The sequence below is a fragment of the Panthera pardus genome, unplaced genomic scaffold (assembly GCF_024362965.1).
Source record: "Panthera pardus isolate Hobbes unplaced genomic scaffold, ASM2436296v1 HiC_scaffold_27, whole genome shotgun sequence".
Lineage (NCBI taxonomy): Eukaryota > Metazoa > Chordata > Mammalia > Carnivora > Felidae > Panthera > Panthera pardus.
Window position 1 is genome coordinate 17,936,050 of NW_026526843.1, and position 17,723 is coordinate 17,953,772.

At 40.7% G+C, this 17,723-nt stretch overlaps 1 long non-coding RNA gene across 9 annotated transcripts in view; it reads left to right on the forward strand.

Annotated features, from left to right (window-relative positions):
* The window catches only part of LOC109258711 (uncharacterized), a 275,809-nt gene that overhangs the window by 13,736 nt on the left and 244,350 nt on the right, over positions 1-17,723 (forward strand). For 7 of the 9 annotated variants that reach the window (XR_008418386.1, XR_008418380.1, XR_008418385.1 and 4 more), the window contains exon 2: positions 2,206-2,399. This is a non-coding gene — a long non-coding RNA (uncharacterized LOC109258711). Of the gene's footprint in view, positions 1-2,205; positions 2,400-17,174; positions 17,302-17,723 lie in introns of all 9 variants that reach the window. The other 2 variants (XR_008418384.1, XR_008418382.1) reach the window with 2 other exon arrangements.

Here is a 17,723-nt window from a genome sequence, read left to right on the forward strand (position 1 = left end):
ACTCCATGGCATTCACACAAGTCCACCCCCACACTAAGTAGTTTCACATGAAATCTCCTCCTCACGAACTGAAGAAATTGCTGAAGGGTGATGTTTTAGGGGGTTCCTTCTCAGATAAATCCATCACTGCTTTTCAAGAGGAAAGACTCTCAAAGATGAATAAAAATGGCCGAGACTGAGGGAGACTGTTGTATTATCGCATCATTTCCATGACCTCTGTTTTTGGCTGGTAAAGGTGAGGAATTATTTAAGTTAGCACGAGTTGATTAGGTTAGAAAACTAACTTTTCACAAACACAGCAAATGATACCAATCCTAACTTACACACTTTTAGGATCTGAATGAATGAGGCCCTGCTACCTTCTGTCATTATGAGACCTGCAGCACAGCTACCACTCAAAATTATTTCCTTTTGGTATGTTAATTGTTCTCGTAAAACACAAATAATCTTCTGTCTACTTTCCAAGGACTCAGGCATAGGCGCTCACAATAAATCATAGGCGCAATGCCTGTCTTTGGATATAGAGAGCTCCATGCTGTGGAATCTGCCAGAGAAGATGAACTCCCTTGAGAGTAGAATTTACTCTGCTAATTATCATGCTTCCTGCCACAATGCCACAGCCTCCCTTGACTGTATATCCCACAGCTGGGCAGAGTGTTTCAGGCAAAGATTAGATTGCGTCTTCTGCAAGGTCTTCATCCTGGAGACTCTCCAGAAGGGGTGATAGGGCCATAGAAAAACAGAAAACTGTTTTCTGTTCATGGGCCCCTTATTGCCATGAAAGCAGTATTTGGAACTTAGGTCTCCTATGCACCAGCTGCATGACTCTGGGTCACCGACTCACCTTTATGTGCATAGATTTCCTCATCTCTAAAATCATCCTAACAACCTTGGCTTCATAAGTCTGTTGTGAAGACCAACTTTAATAATGGGGCAGAAGTTATTTATCAGTTTCAAAGTGCAACATACCAATTAGGGTTTGGTGTGATTGGTTGCCTTATCTCATTTTAGTGCTGCTGGAGTCCTAGGGCTGGAAGACGTCTAATCCCACATTTCAGCCAATGCAATAATCTTCAGTGTCCCAGACAGATAGCCTTTTAGCTTCTGCATGCAAAGATGTTTCAGATGTAGGATAGATTTCACTTATGCTTGTCTTCCAGTCCATATGTTGGGTCCTGGGAGTTCTGGAACTTCTGATCTCCCGTGACTGGGGAGGGAAGGGCAGCGAAGACTTCAGAAGCCCAGAGCCATGCTATGTGTTTTGTTTTGTGTAGCTTCCAGTTTGGGAAGGTGGTAGCCTCCTGTTGGGATATCTAGTCAGTTCTGGAAGCAGGTTTGGTTTAATCCAGACCACCTTCTCTAAACACAGGGGAATTCCTAGGGGAAACCAAGTGCTAGCCCATCCCTCAAGGTTTTCTTTGGGTCTTTGGAATGGTTCTTTCTCTGAAAGGACAAAATCACCTGTGATTCTGATAAGAGCTGGAGGCACCTAGTGACCTAAGCTGGTACTCAATGGGATGGAGAAGAAGAAGTACTAGAGAAATAGGAGGGAGTCTTCAGCACTTTCAGGTTATCTAATGGACTAATTTATGCTGACCTTTTTTTAATATGTAAAAAAAAATAGTCATAGAATCTGGAAAGGTGATTTAATCTTATTATTTGAGATCATGCACATGTATTGTTTATTTCACATTAGTTGTTTTCATCGGAGGTTACCAAGAGATACCTTCTTAACATTAGACCTATATAAAATTAGCATAAACCTTTGTTCTCTGTAAGAAGGCTACAGCAAATGATCTCTAGAAGTCTCTTCTGTTTCTAAGATAGGTCCACCATTCTTGGATTCTTTCTTGTAATCCTTTTAGAATGACGTGGACTCTTCCAGTCTACTTGGGATAGCCTTCTTCTTACACAGCCTGCATGGTCTGTCACCCTCTCTTTGGTCTAAAACCCTCTGGTGACTTGTAGAACTCTTATTTGTAGTTACAGTTATAGTCTGGTATTGGAATTCTCTATAGACTGCTGCTTGGAGAAGTTCAACATCTTAGAGATGGTTTCAATGAAAGAATTCTATCAAAAAGAATTTGCTGAATTGTGATTGCAAACAAAATAGCTGTGTGGGGACAAAATGTACTCCTGACAAGGGAGCCTTATGTTTGTTTTCCAGCCTCTCCTCCCAGTGCTTCACTTCTAATCTCTCTGCAGAAAGAAACATTTCAACAGAAAACCCTGTGGAAATTGAGACAAGTTATCTTCTCAAAGTCCTGAACTCCCATTCCTACTTCAGAAGGAACTCCTCTGTTCACAGCAGCTAAAGCTAGCCGAAGTCCAGTTCCTTCCCAAGGAAATTCTATTTGGATGTTGGACGCACACCTTTCCAAGCATTGTGTTCTTCAAATGTAAGTTCAATGGCATAAATGTCTTTCTGTAGCCTGGAAGAACTTTATATCTTTGTGTTTTCAACTAATGTGATAGTGTCTCATATTTTGCTGGTGCTATTTAGAAAATTCTATATCATAAGGGGATTTTAGAGTTATGACTGCCTTGTTTTATCTGGGTTATATATGGCTCCTTCATTCTGGGGAAAACCAAGTTCTTCATATACAGCATGTGTTTTCCCAACACCCAGGCTGAGAGACTTGGGAGGGAGTAGGAGCTGGCTCTCGTTCTGTAGGTGGTAGCAGTAAAGCACCAAGAGGCAAATGTACTTGCCAAGACACCGATTCTCAATTCCATTTGGGGGACATTCAGGGTGTCTCACAGGATCTCAAAATGCCTCACAAAACCACTCGAAAATTCTCAAAGCCAAATTCATCTTAGTTGACTTCAATTTTTTTGGAGTTACAGCATTTTAGGGTGGAGGTGGGTGTGTTTTACAAAAAAAATAGTAATACAAAAACCGCCGCCCCCCCCCACCCCCACCAACCAAGTAAAGCCAACAAAATGTCAAAACTCAAAAAACTTTTAGGAAGCAGTGGACTAGTCAGTAAGTACCAGAACAAGCATTAAAATAACCTAGGTCAGGTAATGAGAGGTATAAATTCTTGACTCATCCTCCATGGATTTGTACTTAAATACATGTCTTGTGTGATGGTGCGTCTGAAGATACTTTTCTGGGCAGGCTTTCTATAGCACTTGGGGACAATCCTAATGGTCTTTTGGGGTGACCTTATTTTTTTCATTGCCTTTGAAAGGTGAAAAAATATATATGGATACACTTGCACAGTGAGCAATTTAATGTTGCTGGAGCACAGGCTTATAATGGGAGAATTATGCAAACATGTTTTGAAAGGTAGGCTGGGGCCCCATTTTTGAGGGCCTTGAATTCAACTTTCTTCCATAGGTAATTTGGAGGCACTGCAGGTCTTTGGACAAGGACTAAAGAAGAAATATGAAATGGCCAGAGTTAGACTCTAAGGATATTAATAAGGCTGGAATGTGTAGGTTTCACCAGATTGAGACAAGTGAAGACAGAGAGATCAACCAGAAACTTTCAACAGTCTGGGATGAAAGGTGTTTTTGAGGTTTTCCAATTTTATTGTGAGCTCTGTTATTGTGTTGGTGTGTAAAAGCTGATGAAGTGTTACCTACCTCTTGGGATTCCATAGACTTTCTAGTTAATGCTGGCTAGGATTTCTCCTGGCTCAAATGAAAACAAAAGGACCCTTTGCCTTGCCTTTCGAAGGTACTCATTCAGAATGGGGTTCTCAAGCCATGTATCGTACTCTTGGCATCATGAAGTTTATGTGGTTCCATGGAGCTCCAAGTTCAGATTGACTGTCTGCAGCTTATTGTGTTGAAAGAGGGGACGTCACATAGACCAGGTGTGAGGTGTTTGACCCACATGTGCGCTCAGACTTGTCACGTGTGAGCTTGAATGGTGGGGCTTCATTTCATTCTGATGTTAGAGGAGATGGAGGGATTTCCCTGCACTCGGTTTGACAGCCACTATTTGGCTTATGTTTCAAGGGGAAAATATAAGGGTTGTGCAATACCAGACCTGAGTTTTTCTGCCCCTGAAAGCTGTTTTCTAAGAACAGGAGTTGGTGGCTTTGGATGCCTAGCAAATGTTTAAAGGAAAATTTGTCTTAATGAAAAAAAGGTATTTTTCCATACCTTTTGTTATGTGAACTTGTAACAAAGGAGACTTCTCTCTTTACATATTTCTTACGATAAAACAATTCTATCTTCTTCCCACCAAGAGAAATAGTGGCTGAAAAATGGTAGAATAATTTTAAAGTTATAGGAATACTGTAGCATCCACAGGAACCTTGGCACTTAAAGTTAATACGTAAGCCCTTGGCAGTGAGATGGGACATATTTCCTTGCTTTGAAACAAAGGAAACCTGTTGCATCACAGGTAAGTTGGTATATTAATGTGATATTGACTTTGTTGCTGTCATGCCCTTACACAGACTGTTCGTCTGGTCCCCACTGTTCCACATACTGTGATGATGTGTATATTTTTATTTCAAAGAAGATCTGAACCATTTTATTTCTATGTTGACCTGCTTTCATCACTGCCCATGCCTACCCCATTCCACTAGGTGGCGATCTTACCCATGAGACTGCTGCAGCCGTGCGCACAGCAAAAAACGGCCAAGCAGTAGGCTGGGTGTTGCCCTCCTGTTCGGATGAAACATTTGTGGGTTGCCTTGTCCCTCTATTCCCATCAGCAGCAAGATGCTGTTTCATACCTGCCTGCTTTTCAAAGTCTCCTAAGTGTTGATTTAGTACCTACTCTATTCTAGGTGCTGTGGTAGGCACAGAGGCAAGATTTGAGTCAAACAGCTGTCCAGGCCCTCCAGGAGCTCACAGTCTAGTGGCAGGGGACAGATGGTCTAGAGCTACAGTAGAGGGCCATGGCAGGGGAGTGAATGCTTCAGACTGGAGGCTCTGAAGGCCTAGTGGTCCATGACGCTGGTTTGTGGGACTGTTGGCATAGGATGAGGAGTTCCCTGCCATATACTGGAAGGGAGAGACGGGCACTATTGCATTATTTCACTGGTAGTGACCCTGTTCAGCCCCAGAGGCCAAGGCAGGAAAGCAGTAGCCATGAATGCTCCCTCCCATCCCAGGAACAGACTGGGCTTTTCCCCAGTCTCAGAGACAGATGATCAAATGTATTCCCATTGCTCTGGGACCACTGAGTGCAAACATGTATGGCTCTCTCGTTTGGTTTTATTATGTAATTTTTTTATTTTTGGAAAATAAAAAAAAATAGAAAATCACACCCATAAAAGTAGCCATTACCCATATTCCTATCAACAAGAATTAAACCATCTTAACATCTTGATATATCGATTTCCAAAATTTTCTGTTTATTTTTTAACTATTATGCAGACAACATATTAATATATTGCCCCTTTTCTCATTTGTCTTAACCTGTGTTCCTCCCATTCTTACAGGGCCTATTCTGGGATTCAGTTTTAGGGTGCCAATGTGCCCTGACATAAACGCCTCTCAGCATGATGGCAGCAAAGATAATTTTTATGTTGTTCTACCTTTTCTCTCTCCTTCCCCCTCAAATGCAAACTGAAATTTTTTTCTGGAGTTTAAAATTACAATTTAGAAAATGTGTAAAATGCAGATAGATGAAAATAAACAAACCACCTGTGGTTCTACCACTTGGAGAGAATCGTAGTTGATGTTCATTTTGGTACATTTTCTTCCAACCTTTTTTCAACGAAGTTTTTTTTTTTTAGAATATTAGCTTTTTATCATATTTAATATTTTATAATTTGCCTTTTCAGTGAATTGTTTATATATTTAGATATTCTTCTACCTCATGATTTTTAGTAGTTGCCCAGTATTGCATCCTATAGCTATAACATGCTTGATAATTACTATTGCTAGATATTTAGTTGGCCTCCTTTTCTTTTGTGATTATAATAATGTATGTTCTCAAATACAAATCTGTACATGAATGTGTGATCATCAGGGTAAATTTCTAGAACTGCAACTTCTGAGTTAACCAGTGTGAACATTAGAAGGCACTCTTTCATTGTATCTTTCTTTAGCAAAGTCACATGTTTATTATAGACTGTGGAGAAAGCACAGATACACAAAAAGGAGAATATAAAAGTCACTCATATTCTTACCACTCAGAGGTAACCACTATTAACCTTTTATCACAACTGTTCAGTCTTCTTTTCTCTATTTTCTTCATACTCTTCTGTTCGTTTTTTTAGTTAACATATTCTGAAGAATCTTTTAGGTTCCTTATTCTCCTACGCATTCAGTGGTTACATAGCATTTTGTTGTATAGAAATACCGTAATTTATTTGACCAACTCGCTACTGTTGGGCATTTAGGTTATTTCTGTTTTCCATGCTGGAAACAATGCAGAGATGATCTTTCTGTGGCCAAGTCTGTGCAAAAATCTTTGGTTGTTTCCTTTGAATAAATTCTAGATGTGCAGTTGTTGGTTCCTACATGTATGCACATTTTTAAGCTTGTGATTGGTATTGCTAACTGGCTCTGTAAATAATTCTCATCTTAGAGGCAGAGTGTGGGCATGCCCCTTTGCCCCTTTTGTCTGAATTCTTGATTGTCACTGAGTTTTTTGACAATATGATTGCAAAGAATTAGTGCCTTATTTTAAAATTTACGTTTACTTGATCGCTAGTGAAGCTGAACTTTTTTTTCTTTTCTTTATCCTTTGCCCACTTTTCTGTTCTGGTATAGATATTTTTCTTATTTACAAAGAGATTTTTTTCTAAAGTTTATTTTTGAGAGAGAGCATATGCATGAGCAGGGAAGGGGCAGAGAGAGAGAGAGAGAGGGAGAGAGAGAACACCAAGTAGGCTCCACGCTGTCAGCACAGAGCCCAATGTAGGGCTCGATCTCATGATGGTGACATCAGGACCTGAGCCAAAATTAAGAGTTTGATGCTTAACCAACTGAGCCACCCAGGCACCCCTACTGAAGAGATTTTTAAAATAAATTTAAAATATCAATTCTTTGTCATCCATGCTAGTTTTCTCTTTTGGCTATTTGTTGTGATGATTTCCTAATACAGGTAAAACCTTAGTTTGCAAGCATAATTCGTTCCAGAAACATGCTTGTAATCCAAAGCACTTGTAGATCAAAGCGAATTTCCCCATAAGAAATAATGGAAACTTAGACAGTTTGTTCCACAACCCAAAAATATTGATATAAAAGTGATTACAATACTATAACATAATACAAAATAATAAAGAAACTAAAAAATATAAAGAAAAATAAACAAATTAACCTGCACTTACCTTTGAAAACCTTCGTGGCTGGTGTGAGGGAGATGAGAGAGAGGAGGGTTATTGTGTAGGACGACTTTCACTATCAGTAATGGAATCACTGCTATCTATTGGCTCAATGGAGCCTTTTCCTGCATGAGGCCATTGTATATGCTTGCACGGATGTTGACTACAGTGCAGTATTAATAAACTCTTGTCACATACTGTATTTAATGTAATGGACAATAAGGCAGCAGAGGAAAGGGTCTCTATCTGCAGGCAGCCTGACCTAGAAGGAAGCGAAGCATTCCTAAGCTTACTCTTGTGTGCAAAAGCAAAGGACTGTCCATAGGTGCTTTGAAGTGACAAAAAATACACTAGTGCCAGTTGTGGACACCTTCCAGAGTTCTGAAAAATTACTGATTTCTGCCAAACACTGTGGCCTGAGACTGAGCATCTGAGCATGAGAGATGATCACCCACAATCCCACAGCAAGAGAGAGAGAGAGAGAGAGAGAGAGAGAGAGAGAGAGAGAAGAACCATTGGCTCAGTTGTGATCATGTGACGTTTGGCATCACATACTACTTGTATTGTAAGACATCACTCGTTTATCAAGGTAAAATTTATTACAAAATTTTGCCTGTCTTGAAGAACACTCACAGAATAAGTTACTCTTAATCCAGGGTCTTACTTTAAATTGCAGTCCTGGAAATCCCCTTTTGCTTATGGTGTGATATTCTTGTCTTACCAGGTTTGGTTTGCTGGCATTTTGTTTAGGATTTTTGCATCTCTATTTGTAACTGTTAGCTTTCAGTTTTCTCTCTCTGCGTGTTTGTATGTGTATTCACCAAATTTTATGGACAGGATAACTTAGTTTTATAAAACATATGGGACTTTTTTCCTTCTATTTCTGTATACCGGGAACTACTTTCAGAGCATGGAAATTATTGGTTCCTTGTAAATTAGAAAGAACTTGCCCATAAAACTATCTAGGTGCTGTAGTAACCATTGGAGGAAATGACTTCTAACAACATGGTTTGCTCCATGTTCTCTACTTCTTTGTGATTCCAATTTGCTGTTTCCTAGAAAAACATCCATTTTATTAAGATTTTCAAATTTATTAGCATTTTTCAAGCTTCAGGGAGATATAATCCCCATGCCATACACTTCATCTGTTTAAAGTAGTTTCTAGTATATTCAGAGTTCTGCGACCATCACCACAATTGCCACCGTAAATTTTAAAACATTAAAAAAAACAACAAAGAAACTCCATAGCCATTAGCACTCACTCTCCATTTTCTGTTAGTCCTACCAGCCCTAGACAGCCTCTAATTTGTTTTCTGTCTCTCTACATGTGCCTACTCTAGACCTTTCATATAAATGGAATCACACAATATGTGGTCTTTTGTGACTGCCTTCTCTCACTTAGCATCAAGCTTCTAAGATTCACCCAGTTGTAACGTGTACTAGTACTTCATTTTCTCTTTGTTTTTTTTTATAGACCTTTATTGTTTTAGAGCACTTTTGGGTTTGCAGAGAATTGAGCAGATAGTATAGTGTTCCCATATACTTTCCTCTCCCATATGCTCTCCTGACCATAGTCTTCCCCACTAACATCTTTCATTGGTGTGATACATTTGTTATAATTAATGAGTCAATGTTGATATTATTAACTAAAGTTCACAGTTTACATTAGGGTCCACGCTTTGTGTTGTAGTTCTGTGAGTTTTGACAAGAGCAAAATGTCACGTATCATTCATGACAAGTATCCTATAGAGTAGTTTAATGAATAGTTGGAGTACAGGGGATTTATAGTGCAGTCCTTCCCTCCTCTGCCAGAACCTCTAGCCACACTGCTCTGTTTACTGTCTCCATGGTTTTGCCTTTCCCAGAATGTCATGTAGTTGGAATCATACAGTATGGAGCCTTTTCACATTGGTTTCTTTCACTTGGTGGTATGCATTTAAGGTTCCTCCATAGTGTTTTTCATGGCTTGAGGGTTCATTCCTTTTTCGGGCTGAATGATATGCCATTGTCTGGATAGACCATAGTTTATTTTATCCATTCCCGTACTGAAGGAGATCTTGCTTGCTGCCAGGTTTTGGCAACTCTGAATAAAGTTGCTGTAAACATCTGTGTGCAGGTTTTTGCATGGACCTAAGTTTTCAACACTTTTGGGTAAATATCAAGGAGCACAATTGTTAGATCATATGGTAAGAGTATGCTTTGTCTCGTAAGAAACTGCCAAACTGTCTTCCACAGTGGCTAAAGCATTTCACATTTTCTCTAGTAAGGAATGAGAGTTCCTGTTGCTTGGCATCCTTGCTAGCATTTGGTGTGTCAGTCGTTTGGATTTTATCCATTCCAATAGGTGTGTAGTAGTATCTCATTGTTTTAATTCGCAATTCACTGATGACACATAATATGGAGCATCTTACCATCTGTATATCTTCTTTGTGAAGTTTTTGTTCAGATCCTTTGCCTATTTTTAAATTGGGTTTTTTGCTTATTGTTGTGTTCAGCGTTCTTTGTATATTTTAGATATAGGTCCTTTATCAGATATGTATTTGCAAATATTTCTCGTTTCTTTTTTCATTCTCTTAACAATGGTCTTTACAAAGCACAATTAAAAAAATTTTTTTTAATTTTGTTTCTAAGTAATTCTACACCCACCATGCGGCTTGCACTCACAACCCCGAGATTAAGAGTCACATGCTCAACCGACTGAGCCAGCCAGGTGCTGCACCTGTTTCTAGTTTCTCGCCGTGCCCCCGCAACCCCCTCTACTCTGTCCACTGACACAAAGTGGTTTTCCAAACTGAACATTTAGTCATGGCATTTCACTGCAAAGAACAAACAAAAACAAAAACAATAAACAACAAAATAAAAACAGGAAAAATTTCGAATTTCCCTGGTGGTGCCTCACTTTCCTAAAGGTGTATAGTTCAAGCTCTTTAGCCTGGTATATCCATGTGCTTCTTACTTACTTCTTTACTTTCATTTCACCTTATTCTCCCACCCCCATCTTATCTTAGGCTCCAGCAATATTCCGGGACGTTTAACATATTCTCTGTGTTCAGACTCCTTTGCCTGCCTTGTCTGCCTTTGTTCTTCAAAAACCCTGTCTGGGTGTCCCCTACTTGGAAAAGCCTTTTTCCAGAACAATGAACTACATCCAGCTCTGAGATTCTTCTGTACTTCACATAATGTCATATCATAATTCTTTTGTTTATGTGTCTGTCTTCCCTCCTAGGCTGTGAGCTCTCCAAGGACAGATTGTGGCTGTTTTTCCAGCAATATAATAAGTGCTCAGTAAATATTTATCGAATGAATGATTAAGATGTTCCATGGACTGAATTGTGGTCCCTGAAGTCTAACTCTATGTGGCACTGAGTGTGAAATAATATGATACCACAGATTTCATGTCTTTTATTTTCTCTCCTAGTCGACAAGCTCAAACCTTTCGTTTTCTTGGAGGTAGACATGATCACCTGGCTGGTATTAGAGGGGATGACTGATAAGAACCTGTTTCAGTGAATGTGGACTTGATGCTTTCTAAGGGCTCTGTACATGAAAGAAATCTCCATCCCCTCTTTGCTTAGCTCTTGGCATAACTTCTGATAGCTCCCCCACTCTAAGAGTTACTTCTTGGGCAATGAGAGATCAGGTTCCTTTAGGGGGGTGGACATTATGCCACATGGTGTCATTGCCCGATATCTGTAGGGTTTGGGATTCTAAGAAGTAATCTGTGGGCTGGGACCTCCTCCTAGAGGATGAACAGCTCCATAGGAGAGAGTAGTAGCTTAGAACATGCCAAAGAACCTCTAGTCCAAGGGCTTTGGGGGAGTTTATGGTCCCTTCTGGACCTGTAAGACATAAGCCCTCAGGGACAACAGTGCAGTTTGGTAGAGAATAGCCCAGAGCTCATCTGGGCTCAGATTCCTCAGGGTCAGCAAATCAATTTGGTTTCCCTGGGCTCTGTGGGACTGAACTTTAAGACTGCTACCCCTGGGAGTGACATCCCCCGGAAAATCTCAGGGGACCTATTACTCACCTGAGTAGACAGGCTTCAGGAAGACCTGGAAGAGTCTTAGGAAGTCGGGTTGTTGAGCCCGTCTAGCATGCTGCATTGGGCTTTACACCCTTTATCATGGAAACCTGAGCACAGGTAGAAGTCACTGGGGAGGATTGTGGCTTAGTGACCTTTTTTCACTAATGCTCAGCTGTGAAGCCTGTGTCCTTGGGATATTAGCACTGCCCCTGCTACAGCGGGTTCTCACTATCTTATGCTTTCCCAGAGTGGACCTCCAGTCCTAGTTAGGCCAGTGCACTTCCTTATGGACTAAGTGGCTTTCTTACCCTGATACCTTGGTGAGCCTACTGGAGATTATCATTCAGTAGACTTTGGTCTCATGGAATGAGATTGTTATTTCTGGTTCAGAGAGACTAAGGAAAAACTACAATTGCAGAAATGTCTTTGCAATACTGTGTAACAGTTTACAGAAAAACTTCACATATATTAATTTATTCATTCAATCTTCACGCAAACCAGTACTTGGCACTTAGTAGACGTTCACATGTTTGGCATATGAATGAGCATGGGGATTTATTATGCTGTTATACAGATATGGGAACTGAGGCCCAAGCAGATGAATTGAACTTCCTAAAATCCAAATCTAGTTAGTCAGTGTAGAGCCTCAACTTAAAATCAGACCCATTGCAGGTCGACATTCACTAAGCACTTATTATGTGCACTTATTATGTGCTTGACAAGCACTTATTATGTGCTTGACAGTGATAAATAAACATATTTCTTGCTTTCAAGGAGCTTACAGGTTTGTCAAGAAGCCAGACACATGAGGAAATAATCTCAACACAATGTGCTAAGTGTTAGAATAGACAACTCCGTGCAATGCTATGGGGTCACAGAGGAAGGGTGCCTAATCCAGTCTAATGAGGTCATGAAAGGCTTGTTGAAGAAGTGACACCTCAGTTAAAATTTGAAGGTTCAGTAGAGGTTGGCCAAAGGTAGAAAGAACATTCTAGGCTGAGAGGTCAGCATCAGTGGGGACACAGAGGTGTGACCCAACATGGTATATTCTAGGACTGCTGGAGTGTTCATTGCCAAGGGGGAAGTGGCAGGAATGATGACTTGACAGGTAGGCAGGAACCAGGTCATTGAAGGTGTAAACTTTGCCTGGTACACCATTAGTTCCCAAACACTGCTGACTCATTCAAATCGCCCAGGGCACTTAAAAAATATAAAGATGTCTTACCCACATGCCCAGTGATTTCTCGATGAGCTGCGTTTAACAATCACTTCTTTAAAAAAAAATTTAAAGTTTATTTATTTATTTGGAGAGAGAGGGAGCACAAGTGGGGGTGGAACAGAGAGAGGGAGAGAGAGAATCCCAAGCAGCCTTCTCACCGTCAACGAAGAGCCTGATGCAGGGCTTAAACTCACAAACTGTGAGATCGTGTCCTGAGCCAAAATCAAGAATCGGACACTCAACCAACTTCGCCACCCAGGTGCCCCTAACAATTACTTCTGGAGGCAACAGGAAGCTATTGGAAGGTTGGTAGCAGGGGAGGAACATAGATTGTCATATTGGATCACTTTGGTGACGATGTACATGGAGGCAGGTCGATTTGAGAGGAATGCTCCTGGAGGCACATAGACTCCAGCAGCATGTTGAATTGAGAGTTCATGGTGGATGGAATAAGGCAGTAGCAGTGGGGATGGAGAGGAAGAGGCAGATCAAAAGAGATTTCAAAGTGGTGGAATCCTTATGACGTTGTGGAAGAGAGGTGTCTAGGCTAATTCTCCAGGTTTCTGACATGGCTTCTTGGGTAGAGGATGGTATTTCTGACCAAGACCATAAATGGAGTGTGGAGAGAGAATGGGGGAATAATTGATAAATTCAGCATGGAATCTGCTATATTTGAGGTACTGTAGGACATCCAGATGGGAGGGTGGCAATTTAGTTTCAGAGCTCAGGATGATTGCCTGGGCTGGAGATAATAGACCTGAGCTGCTCTGTATGGCGGATTTGAAGTCATGTGAGTGGCAGAGATCTCTCAGAGAGTGTGTGCAGAGTGCACCTTCAATTATTCTTTCCCTTTTTGTCTTCAGGGGTGGTTCTTGTGAAAAATCAGAACCTTTTTGTTTGTTTTCAAAGTGTCAGTAAGGCAAAGTGGGAGAACAAAAATGGCATAGAAGGTGGAGTTAGGGAATGTGAGTTGAAGCCCTGCCTCTGCTACTTCACCGTTCTGCAAACCTGAGCAGTCACCGAGCCTCTCAGCCTCCAGGTCTTCATCTATAAAGCAAGGGTTGTAGGAATATCTGCCTCACAGAGTTATTGGGAAGATCCAGTGAGAACATGCATGCAAAAAATACCACGTAAAGAACCAGAAAAACATTGGTTTCCCTCCCCCAAGAAACTTGGACCAATATGTGGGAATTATAGGGAGGCAGACTTTGACTTAGTGTAAGGAAAGACTGTCTAATGCCTGGAGCTGTTGGATGATGGGAAGAGTTTTGGGAGAGGGGAAGGTCTGAGACTCTTGAGGTCTTTAAGCAGAGCTAGGTTTCTGAGCTTCTGCTGAGAGTTTTGTTGCCAAGGGTGGGGTCGCCCTTGATGACCTCTGAGCTCTCTTGTGGCTCAGATAGTGTTTGAGTTACTAGAATACTTCTCAACCCTTATTTCTGAACATTTTTACACTACTTAGATTTTTTTTTGAATTGTAAAAGCAATATAGATGCATGGTTATTTCTTTTTCTTGAAAATCTCTTAAAGCTCTGGGCATTTTGGTTCCTAGGTGGAGTCTTGGTTTATATACCCTTAATAACCAGGCAGCCTGCTTCAGATCTTACTGCATGGAGCATTTATAGACATTTTGTTTTAAATTCTCTTTAATGAGGATTTGGTGGATGCTAAAATGTGTCTGTGTGGTGCAGTTAAGGCCTCTCTCATGCAGACCAGCAGTACGGGGGTGGGGTGTGGGCATTCTAACGTCTTGACAATTCTGAGTTATAGGTTACTTTAAAGTGATTGATTTGTATTATTTGCAAGCAGAAATGATATTATAAACAGCTAACAACATTGCCAAGCAGAGGTCTTGCTAGAATATGCTACAATGAGTAGGTAAAGATCATTTGAAATTAGCACACTAATTATTTCTATGCAAATGAATGTTGTCAGAGAGCTTAGAAACAGGTTGTTCTCTGAACTGGGTTAAACATCCCCTAAGAGCTCATGTTTATACTCTTAATTTGCTCAGAAACCTGTTGTTGGTGTTTTTTAAACAGAAGAAAGGTAAAATATGCCAGCCCGTGATTGAATTATCACTAATTCAGCAATAGTTTGAAAAGAATTATATTTTTATGTATTTATTTTATTGCCAATTACTAGTGTAACACACATTTGCTAAAAGGAGGCCTAGTTTTCTTGCTAAGTTTCTACACACAGAGATTATTTTTCTAAATGGTAGATGTCCACCCATGCCATTTGATGAGGACTTATCTTTATGACTGATAGTTTAGATGACTTCCAGGCTCTTTTATTTTTGTTATTTATTATTTATTTGTTCGTTTGTTCGTTTTTCAGTAAGCTCTGTGATCAATGTGGGGTCTGAACTCATGACCCTGAGATCAAGAATCTCATGCTCTACTGACTGAGCCAGCCAGGTACCCCGCTTCCTGGCTCTTTTAAGAACATCACCAAAACACTTGTTCCCAAATGATAGTAATTTCATATCTAGCAAATATTCTAGCTGGGAAAAAGTTACTGTAAGCCATATAGAGGTGAACAGCTTTGAAAAGCAAGAATATGAGAAAATGCACTCAGCCCTAATTGTGGGAGCAGCTTACTTTCATCTTTTTCATTCAGCAGGCACTTCACAGTCTTGGAAGGCCCTGGGTTAGCTTTTGATTACCCATTTTCATTGCATGTAGCGATGCCAGGGGTTGGTTGAGTGAAGCTTCTTGATATTTTGAAACAGTAAGTGTTTAATTATGCTTACCTTCCCCACCTCACTCCCTGCCCCTGGTCCTCATCTACAGGACCTGGTGGATCAAGGAAGAAGGCCTGTGGTAACCTGTACCAAATCTTCTGAGATGACAGGTCTCGGAGGGGTAACAGTAGAGGTGGAAGATTCGCAGGGAATATGGTTGAGATGGATGTTGGGAAGAAGGGAGAAAGAGAATCTATGAACAAGCCCAAGTGGAAAGCCATGGAGTGTTAGGTCATGAACTAGACCACAGGAAGATGGGTCAGAATCGGGGGTAACAGACACAAGGAGCAATGGGGTAAAGTCCAAGCCTAAAGTTGGGCCATGGTATTCCAGCAGGTTGTTAAGCTTTGGTCTGACCACGGAGGGAAGCTGAGCAGATTGATAATCAGGCTGCTCTATAGAAGCCTTGGAGTTCATGTTCATCTATAGCTTCATAGATGTGTCTTTATACCAGTTAATTACTCCACACAGCTCACTGCTTAGACATTTATTTTCTGACAGACCGACTTGAGGAGGTGATGTAGTGTGTTGGAAAGAGCATTGCCGGGAGGCACCAGTACTCTGGGTTTTTAGCCAGTGCTCTGCCACTGATTGCCCATGGAATCTTAGACAAGTCATCTAATCTTTGAGAGCCTCAGTTTCCCTGTATATAAAATGGGGATTGAGGAGGTAAAGACATATGGTTCATCTTTCAGTTGTGAGTTCTAAAGCATAGAAAAGAATTCTGTGGCCTCTGACATTTGGCTTGTTTTACTTGGAAAGAAATACACCCGCAGCACTACATTTGACCTGAACCTATGGAAAGCCCCAAAGTCAAAATCAAACTATCAATAGTCAAATCCTTTCCCTTGCTTGCTTGCCAGAGCCAGGGGTGTTGAAGATAGTCTGTTTCGTTGGGCCATTTAGCGTTTGTGGGAATGGCATGAAGCAAAGTGACTAGGGTTGAGCAGTTGTTCTTCTTGGCCTCTGCATATGCGATAGCTTACGTAGTGGTATTAGACCAGAGGCCCGCTGCACTGCAGGTACTCTTACGGGGCTAGTGATGCACACAGCACCAGCACACGGGAGAGCTTTAGTCCTTTGCCCAAATCACACATGGCTCATTGGCTGAGGACTGTGGTAAGATGAGCTGCCCTTTCTGAATGGCGATAGATGGGCACCATCCTGTCAGTCCTGCCGGGGTAAGACAAAGATGTAAGGGGCTGCTAGTGGACTTTAAAATGTGAATTTAAAAAATTGTCCTTAATTATAAAAAAAAATAGCCTTAATTACAGCTTACCACAGGCAGGCCGTGCATTTCTGAGTAGTTTTACAAACAAGGGAAGAAGCCAATAGTTTGGTAAGTGCTGGTGAGTTCTCATTTGCATGCTGTCCCACACCCAAATTGTAATACTGCAACACCACAATTTGCAGACAAATTACCAGCATGACAAATTAGCACAATTTGTTAATTTCCTCTTTAATTGCCTTACAAAGAGTAGCGTTTCTGTCATTTGCCTTTTTTGACATAGAGGCTCGTCTTAAAAGCAGAAAGACTTTAACATAGCTAAATCTATGTCTATAACAAGTAAAGCTTGTTTTCATTTTTCTTACCCAGCCGGCTAAGATTTATACATTAATTATTCAACTGATGCATCTTAAACATTCCAGTTAAAATACACACTGCTGGCCAGAAATTGTTCAACCCCCAGCACACTGCAAGGAATAAATACTTAGAACTGTAAATGGGTAAACTCAGTCTTTCCATGTGGTGAGGTCAACAGAACTCACAGTGAACATACAAAGGATAGAGAACTAATTATTATTGAAATTCAGGTAAGTGATTTCTTAGGCATTTTAGCTGTCATGCTGTGGAATAATTGCAAACCCACCAGGAAGGAATTGCAAAACACAACCTACTTCTCTTTTCCCCAATGGCTACATAGAATTTTTTTTTCTGTTTTTCAGTTTGCGCCAACCCTCTATTTAATCATTAAAAGGACTGTTATTTTAAGTATCAACTTCCTCAGTAACAGTGTTCGACTGAAATCCTACAGAATGGTGACTTTGCCCAGAGTGTGACTTCAGTGAGCTGGTGAGTTTGAAGGCAATCGGAGCTATTAGTAATGGAGTACAGAGCTCTGTGGCAATTTTGTTTAAGTGTTGTGCAAGTTAATGTTCTACCTGACTCATGTAACCATCACTCTCCAGTCCCATCAGTGACAACATACAGTTGTTAAATACCGTGTCATAGGCATCAAGTGTTCTACTATCATTTAAATATCAGTAACAGCAGCAGCAAATACTCTAGGCATACCACAGAACCCACGTTAGTGGGTATCCCAGCTTGGTGACAAGATTCTTCCTGCTTCTAGGTCTTTGCATATTCTGTTTCTTGTCCAGGAAAGCTGTTCAAGTCTTGGTTTAAAGGCCTTTTCAAGAGATCCCCCTTCCTCCCTCTGGTATTCTTGATCACTGTACCCATGTGTTTCCTTCATAGTATTTGTCACAATTGAA